The sequence below is a fragment of the Sinohyriopsis cumingii genome, unplaced genomic scaffold, assembly GCF_028554795.1.
Source record: "Sinohyriopsis cumingii isolate HCF-2022 unplaced genomic scaffold, ASM2855479v2 utg001397l, whole genome shotgun sequence".
NCBI classification, from domain to species: domain Eukaryota; kingdom Metazoa; phylum Mollusca; class Bivalvia; order Unionida; family Unionidae; genus Sinohyriopsis; species Sinohyriopsis cumingii.
The window spans coordinates 907,425-929,872 of NW_028315993.1; positions in this window are offsets into that span (position 1 = coordinate 907,425).

A 22,448-nucleotide genomic window follows, 5' to 3' on the forward strand; every position below is an offset into this window, starting at 1 on the left:
CACGTCTGTATTTTTGTGTCTACCTCGGGAAAATATTCTGGCTGGATTTGATTGTTTATCTAGCATCACATCGTCATATACAACTAAATTATTAATAAATCCGTCTATGGAATCTACGGATGGTGCTTCATCAATATCGGTTATAAACTCTATAACATCATTATCTTCATCCAGTAATCGCGCGTTTTCATTGAAATCTTTAAGTACATCATAACATCGTTGATCATCAACGGATGGTGCTACCAAATATAATTTATCCCATTTCAACCATCTCATTATCAGATTAAGTAATAATTGCGTCTTACCCGATCCAGATGGTCCTATGATAATCATTCTGATGGAGTTCGGTAGCGCAGGATGATGCTTAACTGGCTCTCGTTGCCGAGTTGCTGAGAAATCAATTATATCCATATATATTATAACATGAATTTATATTGTTTACGCTGTAAAGTTAAAACTCCAACTACTGATTTAGCCACAGTTATAACAAAAAATAAAAAAAATAGCGTACGGTGGAAAATGTTCTATATGCGGTAGAAAGAAATTTTCGTTTTTACCTAATAAGCGCGGTGGTGATATTGCTAATTTGATGTCAAAGTTTCCAGGTGCTCCATGGGCTAAATACAGCGGAGAAAAACATCTACCAGGATATAATTATTGCGGTCCTGGTACCAGACTTGATATCAGGCTCGATAATCAAGATCAACCAAAACCAGGCGAGGAACCAATAAACGCTATTGATCGAGCTTGTCACGCTCATGATGTAGCTTATAAAAGTCAAAATCTACAAGATAGGCATATTGCAGATGTAAAATTAATTCATTCATTAAATTCTATAAAAAATAAAAAATATTAGAGAATCATTAGCTAATTGGTTAGTAAGATCCTCGATGAAAGGTAAATTAGCGATTGGGGCTGGTAATTAATAATGGAATCAATTTATTATTCACCGAGAGGATACTGGAGAGGCAAAGCAGCAATTGGTAAACTCGCTGATGCAGCGGCGGTTAAACATTCTACTGCTAAAGCGTGGTTATCCAAACAAGCAATATGGCAAATTTATCTACCACGTCCTAAACAAATTCAGTACTCGTATTTCGATGTCAGTGTTCCTAATGAAGTTCATCAAGCTGATATTCTGTTTTTACCGCATGATACTGTGCGTGGAAAAACGTACAAGTACGCGCTAACCGTAGTTGATGTTGCAAGTAGATATAAAGAAGCAGAGCCGCTATCGGCGAAAACATCATCTGAAGTAGCCGATGCGTTTGAACGAATTTATCAACGAGGTGGTGGACCACGAGGTGGTCTACGATGGCCACAGCTACTACAGGTTGATCCTGGCAAGGAATTTCTTGGTCCAGTATCATCGCTGATGAAACAACATAATACCAAAATACGACGAGGTCATACTGCAATGCACCGTGATCAAGCAATTGTTGAGCGATTTAATCGAACACTTGCTGAACGGTTATTTGGATATCAATACGCGAGGGAATTTATTCAGGATAAAAGATCTCGCGAATGGGTGGCAAGATTACCAGGCGTGATAGCTGCATTAAATAATGAGATCACACGAACAACCAACATGAAACCCATTAGCGCGGTCACAAAAAAAAATATACCAACACAACGAAAAGATGTTGGAAAACAAAAAATATTAGGTGATGTCACAGTCAGATATTTATATGAGCCTGGTGAACTTGAAGGTGGTAAAGCGAGAGCGACTGATCCTATTTGGAGTGTTACCACACACAAAATATCTACCGTGACAAGATCCACTGGGAGAAACGTAGGCGTTTCCAGACCTGCAATCTACAGATTAGATTCGGCCGCTCCTCAACGTGGATTTACACGTGAACAACTACAAATAATTCCCGCGGATACACAACTACCACCAAAATCACTCCGGTGATTTCGATCACTTAACTAGCACCCAAGGCGCTAGCGCCTCTACGTCGATTACACTCAAGACAGGTTAACATGGTATTTTCTCGTGTATGACCGCGACTATTATCTTTTCTATCTACGGTGAATTGTCTTGAATCATTACTCGAATATCGCCAGAACATTATACAATTACAACTGGTGCAATGATTATTCTGCTGCTGTTTTAACTCAATAATAAATTCAACATCAAGATCAAAGTCACGTTTATTTTTTTTATCAGATTGTTTGTATCCGATTAATTTTTTTCTTATTATATCATCATCGATGATGTTAAATTTATCAACGATTTCAGGAATTATGATTCTACGTAATTGAGATATATTTCTGACCCTCAATACCGCCAAATAAACTAAATTTGACCACTCGATGCGATCGTCTACAATCCAGACTCGTGTATCAGAAATAGTTAATCCCTGAGACGAGTGGATTGTCATGGCGTATCCCAACACCCATGGAGATTTGTCAGCGTGTATTGCATCTTCGACCACACTGATATCAACGGCGACAATATCATTTAATACGAGATTCTGTTTCCTTGACTCTGTCAAGGGTCCTGGAATATCAACATTAATATTCTGTTTTCGTGTATCTGATGGTCTATGACACAACGGTACGGGTAATTCTGAATATTTTTCTTTATGCAGCTGAAATAACTGTTGTTGTAAATCGTCTCTGATTATTTTTCTACTTGCTACGATCAAATCTGTGGGTCTCCATAATTTCAAAAAATCACTCATTGATGTCTCTGAGATCACTCCACGTATTATTTCACACTGAATTTTGTTTGATTGTAATCTGATTAATTTTTTAAACTCCTTTAAATTTGCATCAAGAGCTCTATGATCATCATCTATTTCTTCGTAATAATCAACGAAATTTTTTAACCAATCATGTGGAGATGGTCCAACAAAGGGCGGCGGTTGACCATGATCGCCACACATTATTATGGCGGTATTTTTTGTCAACAACCAATCAAGAAACATTTTTAATGTATCCAATGACACCGTGCATATCTCATCCCAAATAATTATTTTAGGTATATATTTTTCTCCCATCCGTTCAGGAGTCCATGTATCTCCGCGCCACCAAAAGAAACTATGATACGTACACGATTGTACTTGCCGCTGTTTCATCTCACGTGCAAGTCTATGTGTAGGTGTCAGCACGATTATATCTGAATTTCTAAAAACATTAATCGTTCGAGTTGTTTTGCCGCATCCACCAGGTCCATTGAGATATACTGTCTTATATCTAGTTATTGGATCACTCAACGATGGTGCTTTCGACATTTCTGATATTTTATTACCCTCACGATAAAAATCTCTCATTGGAACATCTGCTGATTCTGTGTAATTGTGTAATAGTTCCTTTTTTATTCTCCACGAACCCCATCGTTCATCATTACTTGTAAATTTCATAACAGGTTCTAAATATTTACTTGAAATATAAAATGAGTCTGTTGCGACTCTGACTGCGGTCTCAGGAAATCTATTAATCATCGATAATAAATTTATAGAAACATAAGCCAACATGGAAGATCTTAGATGAGTATATTGCGGGGATACTTCATTTATGTAACTAACGATCGTACCTAATTTTGTTCCGTCGGATAAATAAACACTCTCTCGATTTACAAATATATTTTTCGCTGTTGTGTCAGCGATTATAAAATCGTACTCGGCATCATCTAGAATTAATCGTGCGTGATGTCTTTTATAATCATATGCACCACCTTGAGTAAATTTACCTATACTTTTTCTACCGAGATCTTTTGCGGTTTTGAGTTTATTAGGAATATCATCTTCGGAAACATCCTTAAACTCGCTAATAACTTCAGAATCTGACATGGGCAACCAAACTTTGGTCTGTGCATGATATGATATAATCGCCTCACTGACCACCAACGATGTCAGTATCATACAATCTAGCATATATCGCAACAAAACTATAGGTGCCCAACGTTTTTCACAAAAATGTCTACCAAACCAAACATAACAAATCTTGTGAAGATTTTCGTTAAACTCGAATGATTCAATACAGGCGAATCCAGTCAGATCAAAATCAGGTAATGGTCCATTAATTGCCACTCGCGTCATCTCGTTTGTAGGGTGACCAAATCTTTCAAAGTACACAGAACAATCTCCGTATCCCAGAAAACTTCCTGGATAACATGCAACCATATCAACCGAAATAACATCATTGTAATTATATTTGGTATTCCATAATCCGCCATGTCCATATTCGACGCAACTTGCGCGTACGTCCTCGAGTAAATCAAATCGTGTTGGTTTCCATGAATTTCGTTCTCTGGCGAAATGAGCCGCAACAGATGGAACGGTAAAACAATTAGTTAGTAATTTGTCAGTATTTTCCGCGTGCTTGTACTTGAAAAACGTCGCGAGATTTTTCTTCTCGTCATGGAGGGATTCTGTGCGATATATTTCACCGTTCGGTTTGACAAACTGATCAAATTCACCTTCCTCATTACTTTTAAATAACCATACCGATACAGGATCGGTTTTACTTATTTCGTTGATAAAATCAAACATACTATCTGCCCCAGAATTATCTGGGGAGTAAAATCTAACAGTTCGATCACGTGGAAATATTGTTACCGCGTTAGTCCATGCGTGCGCATTATGATCGATAATATTTATTGGAGCTCCTTTCGATTTATATTTCGACTGGTACAGTACTTCTCCCGTTATTGTCGCCACAGTTATTGGAAATTTTAATATTTTTCCTAACTCAGCAACATCTTTTATTGTAGCACCGGTATCCTTAACTGAATCAGCCCACGAGTTTATTTTTTCACGCCTTAAATCAGTTAATCCATTTCCACGCATCGCGTTTGTAAAGTGTTCTATTACTCGTTCGGCTACACAATTTAACCTTGAAAATTTCATCGGCGCTAGTTTATCAACGTTGGGTTTTTTATTTATCTCATAGATTCCATAAATAACTGCTGTTACAGGATACGCTCGTTCATAATACGGTTTGTCAATACCCGTCAGTAGACCCGGTCTGGAATTTTTACTTAATATGACAGTTTTATTATTACCAAGGACAGGATCATATTTGTCACGGATAATCCAACTACCTGTTTCTGTTAATACAATAAATTTTACTCTGAAGAAATATTTTTGATTGCCCTCGTATTCAGCGATGTAGTTGATGATAGTTGCCGCTCGCTTGTCGTTCATTGTGGCGTCCGTGACAGTGTTGCGTATAATCTTGAACGTTGACCATGTATGAGATGCACCATCCGTGTAAAATTCTTTCTTTGCGTCGTGAATTTTCGAGATCAAACTTTTATTTTTCGGATCAACCAAATCTCGCACTGGCAAGTCAGAAGATAATCTGTCAAGGTTGAGTTTATATTTAACAGGCCTAGTTTGGGATAATCTCTCAAACTCGTTCATATAATTAAAACAAATATTTAAATAAAGTTAATTATATTCATATATACAATGTCTCAATGCAGATGGTTGATGATCGGCTCAGTAAATCGATGCAACAAATCCTGTAGAAAGGAATTTTGTTGGATGCACTCACAAAACATACGACGAGGAAGTCTAGGACCAATACCATGTCTACGGTGTGGTATTGGAGTGCGAGGAAAAACAGAATTATGTGGAAAGTGCGCCGGAAAACGGTTCAGAGAACTTAAAAGATATTATGACAAAAAAAATAATAGCGGTGAAAACGCTATAAAATCCGTGAGGGATTATATATCAAGATTTCAGACAAACAATGATTTAAACGTATAATATTATTATAATGGAGCAAAATATATTTGTCCCACATCCTGTCATAACAAGCTATGAATCAAATATTAATGGTATCATCAGATACTGTAGGTTAAATAAACCAGTTGGTAATGTTACTAATACTGGCTATCTTAGATTTACAGTTGGAAAGAAAAGATATCATTGTCATCGTTTCATCTACGAATGTTTCCTCGGAGTGATCAAAGACGGTCTTGTTATTGATTATATTGACGGGGACACTCAAAATAACTCCCTACACAACCTTCGAGTTGTCACTCGAAGCGTGAACTCTGCATGTGGTAGTACAGGAAGATGCAAGACAATCGGAAAGAGGGCGGTAATTTCCACAAACAAAGAAACTGGCGAAAAAGTTATATTTCGTTCAATGTATTCAGCTGCTAAATATTTTGATATTGACTCGCGTGTGGTAAAATACGTCGCAGAAAATATAACCAGATCTACTTTATCGAAAAAATATAAGCAGAAAATCATCTTTCAGTATCAATAACTATCATCACCACATTATTAACTATCATCACCACATTGAATTAATTTTTTTAATTTATGTCACAGTAGGTCCTCCATACACTACTGAATTTTGATTATATAAAAGGGAGATTACTTTGTAATATATAGTTTTCTTCGTAGATTTTTGGTTTTTTATGATCGTAATTAGTCAGTTTAACTAATTACATCGTAATTAATTACATCGTAATTAATTACTCGTAGAAGTATTATTTATGGTTTTTAAATATTTCCCATCATACAACATTACGAGAGATCATGACAATGTTATTGATCCGCAGGAAGCTGTGTGTAGAACAGAAACCGTTGTCATGGTAATCGATCTGCAGGTGTGTTCATGCCACCGTTATTATTGATTCGCAGTCTGCTTAGGAAAAATGCTGTTATAAATATAGAAACTGTTGTTATTCAGAAACCGCTGTTATAAATACAGAAACTGTTATTATTCAGAAACTGTTATTATTCAGAAACTGTTATAAATACAGAAACTGTTATTATTCAGAAACCGCTGTTTAGTGTAAATATTGGTTCCTTAGCTATATAGCTTAACTATATATTAACTTCCAAAACATATGTTCGTAACAAGGTTTGATAGCTCAATCAGTATGGTATTGGACTGTGACGCTCGCGGTCCAGGATCGAATCCCCATGGCTGACAATTTGTCGGTGGTGTACGCATAATTGCGATTTTTATAATAGTGGGGGGAACCGCAAAACCCCCCCGCTCAGCAAAATTCCCACCCACAATATTGACTTGTGGGTGATACATATTTTCGTATCACCCACTGGATTAATTATTGTGGGTGGGTTTTTGCTGAGCGTGTATGTTTGTACTGTCCTTAGTTAAGTTATATGTTTGTGCCGTCCAATGCATAATCTGAGCTCGCTAATACACTCGATAGGGGCTCTTCATTCATAATCTGAGCTCGCTAATACACTCGATAGGGGCTCTTCATTCACTGTATATAACCATTTCATTGTATATATGTTATGTGTATATCCTCTAAACTTGGTAGATTGCGGTGGCAAGCTACGAGTTTAATGAGGATTGTGCTGTCCTTAGTTAGTTATATGTTATGTGTATATCCTCTAAACTTGGTAGATTGCGGTGGCAAGCTACGAGTTTAATGAGGATTGTGCTGTCCTTGTGCCGTCCTTAGTTATATGTTATGTGTATATCCTCTAAACTTGGTAGATTGCGGTGGCAAGCTACGAGTTTAATGAGGATTGTGCCGTCCTCCCTCTTGGGCCTTCTAGACCGTTGTTTGGCGGGTTAGGGGCTCTCGTAGAGGGAATATTTGCCTAATGAACTTGGTAGATTGCGGTGGCAAACTACGAGTTATTGGTTGTGCTGTCCTTGAAACATCCCGACGAACTCGCTAAACACTCGATAGGTGTTCTAGGGATATTTTTTTTATTTTAAAGATTTATATATTATATAATGAACCATGAAAATATCAATGATGTAATTGTTGCTATTAAAAAATTGAAAAAAGATGGAATTAATATATCTGATGAACTTAATCCTGAAAAAATAGTTTCTGACTTTGATATTTTACAAGAACGTAAAACCCAGGGGACACACACACTATCATCTGAATACAGGCTCATGAAACGGATTCAGGTGGCAATGTTTCAGTCGCTAGCTACCGTAGAAGATGATCATGTGAAAGAGTTCGTTCCTCTCTCTGCCGCCGTAGAAAGAATTAAATCGTTATTATCCCACGAGTATGAGGCAAAGAAAACGATTAGTACTCGCATAAGACTATTAAGAAAAATTATGTCAGAAAGTAACTTCGTTACTGGTGAAACGATCCAAAGTAACTTCGTTACTGGTGAAACGATCCAAAGTAACTTCGTTACTGGTGAAACGGTCCAGAGTAACTTCGTTACTGGTGATAATGAAAATGAAAGTTTTGGTAACTGGGGTCCATGTCAACGCTGACCACGTGTATTGGTAGTCAAAATCAAGAAAATTCTAACCTTGTCAAATTGTTCCTAATAAATTTTATTTATTATAAATTAATTTTATTTATTAATAATATTATTTTTACTGAGGATTTATTTTTTTTTTACTAAAATCAAGAAAAATGCACGAATTACTTGATTCTGACGGGGTAGTTGGTAGTCAAAATCAAAGAAAAATGCACGAATTACTTGATTTCTGACGGGGTAGTTGGTAGTCAAAATCAGGAAAATTGAGCAATTTCGTTGTATTTTAGTAAAATAAAATAAAAATCTCAGTAAAAATAATATTATTAATAAATAAAATTAATTTATAATAAATAAAATTTATTAGGAACAATTTGACAAAGTTAGAATTTCTTATTTCTGACGGGGTAGTTGGTAGTCAAAATCAAGTAATTCGTACAATTTCAGTAAAAAAATAATAAAAATCAGGAAAATTAATAAATCTTATTTTTTTTTTGTGATAGCAATTTTAATTTTTACTTTCATCGACCAGCTTTTTTAGTTGCCTAGGCCGATTAATTTGTACCAAACACAAATTTGTGCCAGTAATAATAAAATATTTTTTATTTATTTTTTTAAGTTGATCGAATTTGAGTCTGATCTCTGTTACAAATGTTCTTCTAACTGTTAAGAAATCCTCGTGTGTAAAAACCCTCCATTACATGAAGATCTACGATAAAAGTCCTCAGGACAGAAATCCTTAAGATTTCACATACAGATTTATTACAAGCTCTTCTTCACGTATGTCAATTAAGCGATTAAGGTGGTCTGTGAGCTTAAAATTGATTCGTGTTAACATATTATTGTGACACCGCAAATACACAGGATTAGTTGGTTCTTGCACGATTAAACTTCCAGGGGGAACTTGTGGTGTGAACGTGTACAGGATGTATCCTTGTTGAGCCTGATTTGATCTTCCGAGATCTATTTGATAGCTGCCATCGATTACGTCACAAACCAGATTGACCGCGACCGTCGGTGTTATATTAACGATTCCCGGAGATACGTGTCTTCCACCGCCGTGTGGATCATTATCATGTCTGATAACAGCTGCTGGTGGAATTAATTTTCTCCATGCATCGAGTATTTTAGGAAAAAACTCATCAATGACATCACTGACAGATTTTCTTAACTCGGTTACACTATACCCGGAAATTTAAAATTTGGTACATCGGCTTCTGTTAATTTATATTTATCTAACCATATTTTTGCAAAAGTTCCTTCAGAAAATCCAAAACTAAGCATTGCTTGAACTATTCGGTTATTAATATATTCCATATCTGATATAAGCTGATTTAATATTTCCACACGCGTGATGATTTTTTCACGCGATGACGCTGATATGTCAAAAATATGTTCGTTAAAATATTGATTCAGTTGATCTAGTTGTTTTTTACATTCTTGATTGATTTCCTGAAAATATTCAATAATATCACTCCGATAAATAACAAAACTATTTGCTTTTTCCCCGGAATTGTTAAAAGCCCATAACTCATCAAAATCGTGAATTAAAACCCTGCTGAGCATTGATTTACCTTTTAAAATACGTAGTTTTTCCCCGTATGATGGATTAATTTCATGATATGATTGTCTATCCGTGACATAATCAGACTTTTTCGGTTCTGGTGGTATCGGTGTTATCGGTGGTGATATTTCAGGCCATCCTAGCACGGATCTTATCGTGGATTGATAAATATCAACGGCATAATCAGGCGAGTTTATTTCAATCGTCGAGGACAGGGTGGGTTCATGAACATTAATTGATATTTTTGATTCTTTTCCCGTTATTGATTTTATTCTACGCGCAAATTCCTCACTGATCTCTTCAATCTCGTAACTGCCGGTTGGTATTCCAACAACAACCCAGTCAGGTGTTCCATCGGGTTTGTTGTTGTTAGCAAATACGAGCGAATTATTTGCTGGTGCACCATTAAATGATTTTGATCTGATATTTGGCCAGCTGTAATATACCCGTAATTGAGCTAATGCTATTTCTTTTACTGGAATTGCAGTGGGAAAATTAACACTAAATTCAGGATTAATTGAACTTACCGAGATCATCGTTATCTTTAGCGGAGTTGTGTTGGTCACGATCTGCCGGAGTAATTCTGTCATTATTGATACTTGTATCTTTAATACCTTCGTCGTATATTTTGGTTATCATTGAAAATTCGAAATCAGATATAATTCCATCACTGAGACTCGCTGATAACAACGAGGATAATTTCGAGTATGCTACCGTCGCTGTATGTAATTTTATTTTGTAATCGGATAATTTTTCGTTCGTACAAGTACATATTTTTTTTGTGATGATATTAAGCACACCTGCAATAGTTGTTGCTACTGAAATACAAATAGTTACAGCTACTGGTGCCATCGTTGTCAACGCTGATAATATTACACCGGTTCCAGCAACAACAGCGGATACTGAATAAACAATCACATCAACGATAACCAATCGTCGTCGATATTTTTTTACTTTTACTGTATATTGATCAACTTGATCTTTTAGCGCCGCCTGCCATTCACGCGCTTGATTGTACCTGTATTGTGCACCGTCCATATATATTTTTATGCAGTAACCAATTGAGGTGTTTCAGCTGCAAATTCCAAACACCACCAGAAGGATGTTGCGGTTAATTTCTTATCATCTGCTTCCAGAATAAATATTTCCTCGGTTCCGCTATTTAATACAACAGATACAACCCCGGAAAACCTGTCGGTGGAATGACGCCATGGAAACGTTGTAAATATTTCAAATTTTGCAGCACTGAACACGGACAACCTGTACACGCCAGTGACTGTTGCGGTATATTTGATAGTATTATTTTGCTGCGACCATGTTGCAAATCCCGATGATACCGTGCATACGATGTTTGTGATATGCCCGGGAGTTATTTCAGCTGGAATTTTAATCAGACTGGTTTTATTGATAATCTCAGGAATTCCCGCTACGATGTCTTGCTGTTTTTGTTTGATCGTGCCTAGGTCAGTTTTGATATCAGAAAGTTTCATGTCAATGGCGCGTGGAGTACCGAAGAACTGATCTATGGCATCATCGATTTTTTGAAAATTTCTTCGAAATCTTCCAAAAGCTCCTGCGTGAACGTCATACTCAGCCCGTAACGTGGATAATTTACCGTCTACGGTGCCATAGTTGACATCGACGTATTTTTTTGTTGCTGCGTCTTCGTCAGATGTTGGATCTCTTAAAACTACTATTTTGTTCCTGTTCATGCTAAGTTCACCCATCATTGTGTCACCGGTGTTTCTCACGCGATTAGCAACACTTTTTGCAATTTCATCTCTGATGGTTTTAAGTGACATACTTGAATCTCTGATTCTACCACCGTCAGTAAACACGGGAATATTATCTGTAACTGCACCAAGTACTCGCCGGACTATATCATTCCATTTGATATTGCTGGTTTTTAGTTTACCATATCGATCCTGAAAAATAACAACTTCATCTGGGTCAACTCCAGCCAGGTTCATGATATCAGCGAGGACATCCTTAGTCACATACTTCGACAGATCAACGTCGCCGGACTTTTTCTTAACGCGTGAAGAAGATCTTCCGTAAATATCAACCATTATATAAGATCCTTCGGATCTAAGATCTGTTTAAAACGCCTTACGCGCAACATATCGGTTGCTTGTATAATCGTGCACGACTTTATGTGGCGGCCTGGATGATTTTGATATAGCGTCGAGTACATTAATTACTTCACGGCCGCATATTGGCGGATCTGTCATTGTTTGTGTGGGTAGCGTTGAATACCAAACTTTGGAACCTCTGGTTGTTGCGTGAAGTGGTGCGACATACTTGATAAATTCAACAGGTGGAGCTAACCCGTACGAATCAAAATAAACAATTCCACGCGGATCAACCGCGTATGATACCCAATGAGTACCGGGTCCGGAACGTTCATCGAGATTAATAATACCTGTTTCTAGTTTGTTTGGTTGTTTCGGTAATTGATCTCGCATAAAAATACCTCTAAAGGCAGATATTTTTAATTTTTTAGCGGCATTAAGTAAATCAAAATTTGATGCTGGAACGTCTAACGAAGTGATCCTGGAAGCCTTAGGCCTCTCCCCCAACGAGATCCTGGCAATCTTAAGCCGCGCCCCTTATTTTGTATCCTTGCCCTGTTGCTTTCTTTAGTGCCATTCCAGCGGCTGTTCCAACAGCACCTAACGCGGCCGCTTTTGCTACGGCTGGAGCAGCTGCAGCTATTAATGCCGGAATGGGCGCGAGTAGTGGAAATATACCACCCGTTTTAACCATGTCTTTGATGGCGCTCGGGGAGAGATGGAATTGAACTCCAGTTTTTGATTCTAGGGCTTTATTGAAATGTTTAATCTGATTATTTGTCAACGATAATTTGTTTGGACCACCACTAATATGATCTCGTTTTAGTGATATTTTAGTTCCGCATTTGTTGGCGGTTTTTGATTGAAGCTTTTTTACCTGACCGGGGGTCAGAGTAACATTAACATGACCATACGACATTTTTATATAAATAATATTTTTCTAAATAACACGATTAAATATTTTCCACCGGTGCATCAACGACCCTCATTCGACCACTACCACCTTCAAGTAACATGGCTTTGTCGCTAAGTACGACCGCGATCGCTCTGTAGAAGGCACCACCAGGTGGGTTAGTAACATGAGCTCGAAAGTGTATATCAACAACAGATTGTTTGGATAAATCAAGATGTTCTAGTGAAAAATAATAAATCGGATATAGACCTGTAAAATCTAATTGTGATATTTGCAAACCGGTATCTATATTTTGATCACGTCCCATGAATGACATTAAACGATGATATGCGCGCGCTACATGATTTTGATCAAAATTTAACAATATATCCTCAGCCGGTTCTTGATGTCCATTTATCCGTAAGGAAACTTCACTAACTCCAAGGTTATCAAATATCATATGTGAACGTTCTTGATCATTTATCCGGTCAATATTTTGCAGTGCAATAAAAATATGTCGTGGTGCAGAAACACCCTGTTGTGATGCTATATGCCATGTAAATAAACCATTAATATTGCTTTGAGCAGCATATGTGGTTACTGTTAACCATGATAGCAATGATTTACCGCCTTGATCCATAAAAGATAGTAATTTTTGTTCCTCAGTAATAGATGGAGTCATTACTGGTATCCACAGTGAAAGTTTTGATATATTTACTTTACCATCAGCAACACCATCACCTCGCCAGATTGCATCATTATCATCACCTTTTCTTACGAGCACAATTGTGTGTTTAGCTCCAAAGATGACTTTTCTAACATTTCTGCAAAATCCAAAGATGTGAGATAATGGAATTGCACAGGAAAAAATTATATTATCTCCTGACAGCGTTGCTCGGCGTGTTGCAAATCCCAGGTTGTAATTCGTACTAACACTTTTTATGATATCAAAAGCAGCACCCGGTCTGTCTTCGTGTTCAAAATCAACCGGTTGTGGATTAGATGCAGTAACTTGAGGTGTCTGTAACTTAATATACTGAACATGATCAGCGTTGTCAGTAATATCCTTGGCAAACATCATTGTTGGACCAGCTGATCTTGTAAAGTCGTCAGAATATCTCGCCAGACCAATTATTGTTGTAGCAACGTCGACATCATTCTGAATTGATTCAATATTTTTTCCATCAATCATATATGTGGCGCCACTAAATAATGCCATGATCCCGTTGTTGACGAAACCAACACGCAAATTAGCAGCATATGGCGTATTAGCTACAACATTCGTTACAAGTCTACCTTCTACTTCAATAAACGCCTCAGCGGGCAAGAAATATCTACTTGTATCATGAACCTGTAATTCGATTCTCCCCGCTGATTTGGTAGTCTTGCGTCATAAGAATAAAATTGATAATAACGTACCGACTCGTACTTAAGGACAGGTGCCTCCATATCAAATGCTGGGTCTGATTCGCGCCTGAACATTTTTATTATAGTTACCATTTTTCAAATGATGATCATCGTCGACGAAGACCACTTCCTGCTATTAAATTTGCTGTTATATTTTTTTCTGCTTCTTCAGATATCGCCGCTAGTTTTTGATTTGCCGCCTGATTTATTATTTTACTTACGTCTGCGGGTATCACCTCAGTATTTGCCAGTTTCACCGGTGGTTGTTGTTTTCGTCGCAATAATCGTGCTAATCTTTCCTTGATCGCCGAGAACGCCTTACCAGCAACATTGACAATTGCACCAGGAGCTTTATCACGAACAATATCAATAGCCTTCATCGATAATTGTTTTGCAACAGGTGCTACTTTTGGAGCTATCCTCGTGAATAATCCCCGAATGACATCACCAAGTGCATTTCCGTAAATAACACTATAGATTGGTAATCGTGAGTTTACCGCTCTAACCTGTGTGGGTTTACGATGATTATTATGCACACTCATCTTATTTTATTTACCATTTATCTAACAACTAGTCATCAACGAGCTCATCAATAAGTTCTCGGTAAACGCCGATATCCATGATACCACCTTGAAATAGTCGCCGACAAATATCAGCTGCTCATTGGTTATTTCTGGTGAATTATTTCCGGCACGTTTTCCTCCTATGAGAACTTCTAACCGTGACACGTCATTGATGATATTATCAGGACATAAACCAGATCCTGTTTTAGGTTCATCTTGAGGTGTTTTAAATACTGGTGGTTGCATTACCGGAGTAAGTACTTCAGTGGTGGCCGGGGGTGATCCAGGTGGTGAATCTGTCGGTGTAAATGTCATTTTCGGTGCAGAAATTTTACGTAAAGGTGAAGGAATTTTCTTCGAGGAGTATGATTTAAGTGACTCTTTAGCCTTTTTAATTTCCGACTTCAACCTTTGCTGCGGCGAAGAAGATTGCTGTTGTTCTATTTGTTGCAGAGGTGGAGGAAGCTGATACTGGGAGGACTCTCCTTGTCCTAGTTGTTCCCGTCTCCCTCTAAGTCTATTTACTTCTTCATTAAATCTTTTAAATTCTTGACCTCTAGCTTGTTTTTTATTGTGATATACGCGATATATCCATTTAATGAAATCATCATCACTTGTATTTTCATGAGAGGGTTTTAAAAAATTAGATTTATTAGATATATTTTTTGATATCATCTCAGGTAATTTCTCTCTTTCAGTTTTTCTAATTTCCTCAACAACTCCTTCGTTAAATCTTGCAATTAATTTTAAGCTCTCTTCTCCTGATTTGAATTTAGATGCAAGTTTTTTTCTCACATCGGCGACTTCAGTACGAAGTTCTCCAATACCTTCAAGCATTTCCTCACCAACAGGTGGAGGTTGAGCCGCAGTTATGTCAGTTGGAAGGTCTCGTAAAATCTTCTTTGCCTGTTTAGTTCTTCTTGCTATTTTTTCTGATACCGGAAGAAGATCTTCTTTGATGACAGTTGTAACTTGTTCAGTAGCTGCAGTGACGGGTTTAAATAGTTTTTTAGTTTCTTCTTCATACTCAACTTTTGCTTCTTGCTGCGCTTTTAGATTTTTTCTAAATGAGTCTTTGACAGGAAGAAATTTTTTAATTGCTTCTAATCGTTCTCGAGCTGTTCTTGCAGTATGAGATTCTGGATGTATCATTTTATTATAACATAATAATTTAATTCATATCAGCAGAAGAGGAGCAGCAGAGAGGGGTGATGATAAAATTAAATTTAATTAAACAGATATCATTAATATAATGAACAACTGTGCGTGGTTACATCAAGGAACCACTAACAATTGTAATAAAAAATGCCGTGGAGAATATTGCAAGAAACATAATTATCTTATAAAGAAAAACCTTCATGCTGGTCCACGAAGTTGTGTTGGATGTAACAACGGCGTTAGAGGATTATATCAGATTTGTAAAAATTGCGGTGGAGATCGATACAGAAGTTTGATGATATATTATAAACACAGAAAGAACATAAATCCCAAAATAGAAAAACCACCATCAGAACTTGAATATTACTTGAAACATAGAACAAATTCCCATGATTCAGATGAAGATTCCCATGATTCAGATGATGATTCCCAAGACTGATAGCAGCAGAGAGGGCTCGTCTACAATTATGTTTGGGACAAACAATAATCGTAGACGTGGTAATTGACCTCTATGAAGGGTCACTATTTTTTTGGTAAAACACAAGGGTGACCACTCCCTTAAGTGGTCTGTTCACCCTCTCTGCTGCTGCTTCTGACACTACATATCCACGTGTAGATAAAGGACATTAACAGGGTACGGAATATGTTTCTAACATTACATATCCACGTGTAGATAAAGGACATTAACAGGGTACGGAATAGGCTTCTAACACTACATATCCACGTGTAGATAAAGGACATTAACAGGGTACGGAATATGCTTCTAACACTACATATCCACTTGTAGATAAAGGACATTAACAGGGTACGGAATATGCTTCTAACATTACATATCCACGTGTAGATAAAGGACATTAACAGGGTACGGAATATGCTTCTAACACTACATATCCACGTGTAGATAAAGGACATTAACAGGGTACGGAATATGCTTCTAACATTACATATCCACGTGCAGATAAAGGACATTAACAGGGTAGGGAATATGCTTCTAACACTACATATCCACGTGTAGATAAAGGACATTAACAGGGTACGGAATATGCTTCTGACACTACATATCCACGTGTAGATAAAGGACATTAACAGGGTACGGAATATGCTTCTAACACTACATAGCCACGTGTAGATAAAGGACATTAACAGGGTACGGAATATGCTTCTGACACTACATATCCACGTGTAGATAAAGGACATTAACATGGTACGGAATATGCTTCTAACACTACATATCCACGTGTAGATAAAGGACATTAACAGGGTACGGAATATGCTTCTAACACTACATATCCACGTGTAGATAAAGGACATTAACAGGGAACGGAATATGCTTCTGACACTACATATCCACGTGTAGATAAAGGACATTAACAGGGTACGTTATATGCTTCTAACACTACATATCCACGTGTAGATAAAGGACATTAACAGGGTACGGAATATGCTTCTGACACTACATATACACGTGCAGATAAAGGACATTAACAGGGTACGGAATATGCTTCTGACACTAGATATCCACGTGTAGATAAAGGACATTAACAGGGTACGGAATATGCTTCTAACATTACATATCCACGTGCAGATAAAGGACATTAACAGGGTACGGAATATGCTTCTGACACTACATATCCACGTGTAGATAAAGGACATTAACATGGTACCTAATATGCTTCTAACAATACATATCCACGTGTAGATAAAGGACATTAACAGGGTACGGAATATGCTTCTGACACTACATATCCACGTGCAGATAAAGGACATTAACAGGGTACGGAATATGCTTCTGACACTACATATCCACGTGCAGATAAAGGACATTAACAGGGTACGGAATATGCTTCTGACACTAGATATCCACGTGTAGATAAAGGACATTAACAGGGTACGGAATATGCTTCTAACATTACATATCCACGTGCAGATAAAGGACATTAACAGGGTACGGAATATGCTTCTGACACTACATATCCACGTGTAGATAAAGGACATTAACATGGTACCTAATATGCTTCTAACAATACATATCCACGTGTAGATGAAAGACATTAACAGGGTACGGAATATGCTTCTGACACTACATATCCACGTGTAGATAAAGGACATTAACAGGGTACCTAATATGCTTCTAACACTACATATCCACGTGTAGATAAAGGACATTAACAGGGTACGGAATATGCTTCTAACACTACATATCCACGTGTAGATATAGGACATTAACAGGGTACGGAATATGCTTCTGACACTACATATCCACGTGTAGATAAAGGACATTAACAGGGTACGGAATATGCTTCTAACACTACATATCCACGTGCAGATAAAGGACATTAACAGGGTACGGAATATGCTTCTAACACTACATATCCACATGCAGATAAAGGACATTAACAGGGTACGGAATATGCTTCTTACATTACATATCCACGTGCAGATAAAGGACATTAACAGGGTACGGAATATGCTTCTGACACTACATATCCACGTGTAGATAAAGGACATTAACAGGGTACGGAATATGCTTCTAACATTACATATCCACGTGCAGATAAAGGACATTAACAGGGTACGGAATATGCTTCTAACACTACATATCCACATGCAGATAAAGGACATTAACAGGGTACGGAATATGCTTCTAACATTACATATCCACGTGCAGATAAAGGACATTAACATGGTACGGAATATGCTTCTAACACTACATATCCACATGCAGATAAAGGACATTAACAGGGTACGGAATATGCTTCTGACATTACATATCCACGTGTAGATAAGGGACATTAACAGGGTACGGAATATGCTTCTAACACTACATATCCACATGCAGATAAAGGACATTAACAGGGTACGGAATATGCTTCTGACATTACATATCCACGTGTAGATAAAGGACATTAACAGGGTACGGAATATGCTTCTAACACTACATATCCACATGCAGATAAAGGACATTAACAGGGTACCTAATATGCTTCTAACACTACATATCCACGTGTAGATAAAGGACATTAACAGGGTACGGAATATGCTTCTAACACTACATATCCACGTGTAGATAAAGGACATTAACAGGGTACGGAATATGCTTCTAACATTACATATCCACGTGCAGATAAAGGACATTAACAGGGTACGGAATATGCTTCTGACACTACATATCCAGGTGTAGATAAAGGACATTAACAGGGTACGGAATATGCTTCTGACACTACATATCCACGTGCAGATAAAGGACATTAACAGGGTACGGAATATGCTTCTAACATTACATATCCACGTGCAGATAAAGGACATTAACAGGGTACGGAATATGCTTCTGACACTACATATCCACGTGTAGATAAAGGACATTAACAGGGTACGGAATATGCTTCTTACACTACATATCCACGTGTAGATAAAGGACATTAACAGGGTACGGAATATGCTTCTAACAACACTTAGACAGTTGTAGATAAAGGACATTGACATGATCCGTTTTATGCTTATAACACTACATATCCAATTGTAGATAAAAGACATTAACAGGATCGGTTATGTGGGTCTAACAACACATAGCCTGTTGTGGATAAGTGACATTAATTGAAAAGATTATATACATTGAAGTAGGATACACAAATCCCGAAGTGGTGTTCCACACTGGAAAATAAGACCATATAAATATAATTGGTTTTAATGTCAACTGTATGCATACTGTGTGAGAGATGTATTATCTAGTTTGGCTAGGACCATGACGATCTTATTTACGTGCGTATTTACTCATATGTTAATGTATGTAATAATGTACGTATTATGTTGTAATATGCCATTATTGTTTCACTGTACATGTATTTATGTATCTGTTTATTTACTTGCATGCATATATCATTAATTCAGCTTAACAATGACACATAATGACAATATCATATGCTTCTAACACTACATATCCAATTGGAGATAAAGGACATTAACATGCTCGGTTACATGTTTCTAACAACACATATCCAAGTGTAGATAAATGACATTAACATGATTCAAATGTTGTTAAGAGTATATTTCTTTTATGTTGTTTTGTTTTCTAATTAGGATAGAGAAGGGAAGATTCAGCTGTGTTAAAAGTGTCTTTCTTTTATATATTTCACGTTTTTGTTTGTTTTCGCATTACGAAAGAGAAGGGAAGATTCAACTGTGCGTTAAGAGTATCTCTCTGTTATGTTGTTTTGTTTTCCCATTGTGATAGAGAAGGGAAGATCCAACTGTTTGTTAAGAGTGTCTTTTTTTATATTGTTTTGTTTTTGCATTACGATAGAGAAAGAATGATTCAACTGTATGTTAAGAGTGTCTTTCTTTATGTGTTTTTGTTTTCGCATTAGGGTAGAGAAGAGACGATTAAACTGTGTGTTAAGAGTGTCTCTTTTAATGTGTTTTTGTTTTCGCAATAGGATGGAGAAGAGAAGATTCAACTTTGTTTTAAGAGTATATTTATTTTATGCTGTTTTGTTTTTGCAATAGGATAGAGAAGGGAAGATTCAACTGTGTTAAGGGTGACTCTCTTTCATGTTTTTTTCTTTTTTTGTGTTCGCGTTATGAAAGAGAAGGAAGATTGTACTGTGTGTTAGGAGTGTCTCTCTCTTTTATGTTGTTTTGTTTGCGCATTAGGATAGAAAAGAGAAGACGATATAATATGGGAAGATAATTATGTTAAATTATTTGATGAGACTGTGCGTACCATTATTGTTGAGAGCAATTTATATGCTACCAGTAAATGGTGATTGATACATAAATTGTGTAATACATGGGTTTTATAAAAAGTGCATTTTTAATACATGGTTATTGGTAAATAAATTTCCTAATACATGGCCATTGGTAAATTAACATTGTAATACAATGCCAGTGTTAAATAAAAGCTGTCATACAATGGTATTGTTACATAAAGATTGTAATACATGATAATTGGTAAATACATTTTGTTTTTATGGGCATTGTTAAATACAGTTTGAAATTCATTGGCAAATTTAAGTAATTTTGTAATACAAAGGCATTGGTAAATATAATTTGTGATACAATGTCATTATTAAATAACGTTTGTAGTACATAAGCATTGGTAAATATATTTTTTAATAGATTGACATTGCTACATTAAGTGTGTAATACATGGGCCTTGGTAAATAAAGTATTCGTAAATTAAGTTTGTAATGCAAGGGCTTTGGTAAATAAAGTTTGTAATACATGGGCATTGGTAAATAACGTTTGTAAATACATGATCATTGTTAAGTAAGTTTGTAATACAATGGCATTGTTAGATATAATTTGTAATATAATGGCATTGTTAAATAACGTTTGTAGTATATAAGCATTGGTAAATATGTTTTTAATAAATTGGCATTGCTAAATTAAGTGAGTAATGCATGGGCATCTGTAAATACATTTTTTAATATATGTACATTGGTAAATCAAGTTTGTAATACATGGGCATGGCTAAATAAAGTTTGCAATATATTGGCATTGGTAAATAAAGTTTGTTTTACATGGGCATTGGTAAATAAAGTTTGCAATACATTGGCATTGGTAAATAAAGTTTGTAATACATGGGCATTGGTAAATAAAGTTTGTAGCACATGGGCATTGGTAAATAAAGTTTGCAATACCTTGGCATTGGTACATAAAGTTTGTAATACATGGGCATTGGTAAATAAAGTTTGTAGTACATGGGCATTGGTAAATAAAATGTTGTAATCCGTGGGCATTGGTAAATAAAGCAAGTAATGCGTGGGCGTTGGTAAAGAAAGTTTGTAATACATGGGCATTGGTAAATAAAGTTGTACTAAATGGGCATTGGTAAATAAAGTTGTACTAAATGGGCATTGGTAAATAAAGTGTATACTACATGGGCATTGGTAAATAAAATGTTGTAATGCGTGGGCGTTGGTAAATAAAGTTTGTTATACATGGGCATTGGTAAATAAAGTTTGCACTACATGGGCATTGGTAAATAAAGTTTGTAATACATGGGCATTGGTAAATAAAGTTTGTAATACATGGGCATTGGTAAATTAAGTTCATAATAGATGGGCATTGGTAAATAAAATGTTGTAATACAATGGCATTGCTAAATAACGATTGTAATGCATGTGACTTGGTAAATATATTTTTAATAAATAATATATGGGCATTTGAAAATAAAGGTTTTAATACAAAGGACATTGGTAAGTAGAGGTTTTAAAACATGAGCATTAGTAAATAAAAAAAATTTAAAATGGGCATTGGTTAATTAAGCTTACAATACATGGTTATTGACAATTAAAGTTTTCAAAATATTGAATTGATAATTAACGTTTTGAGAAGCTAAGCAATTTGAAGTAAATATCTGAAGGATCACAAAGATCTGTAAGTATGTTGTATGCATTTGTGTATGAATGATGTTCTTATATGTAAGTATGTATTATGTATGTGTATATATGATATACTTACATGTAAGTTTATATTATGCATGTGTGTATGTATGATGTACTTGTATGTAAGTATATTGTATGCATGTGTGTGTATGTATGATGTACGTATATATATGCAATATGCATGTGTGTATGTATCATGTTTATATATGTAAGTATGTATTATGCATGT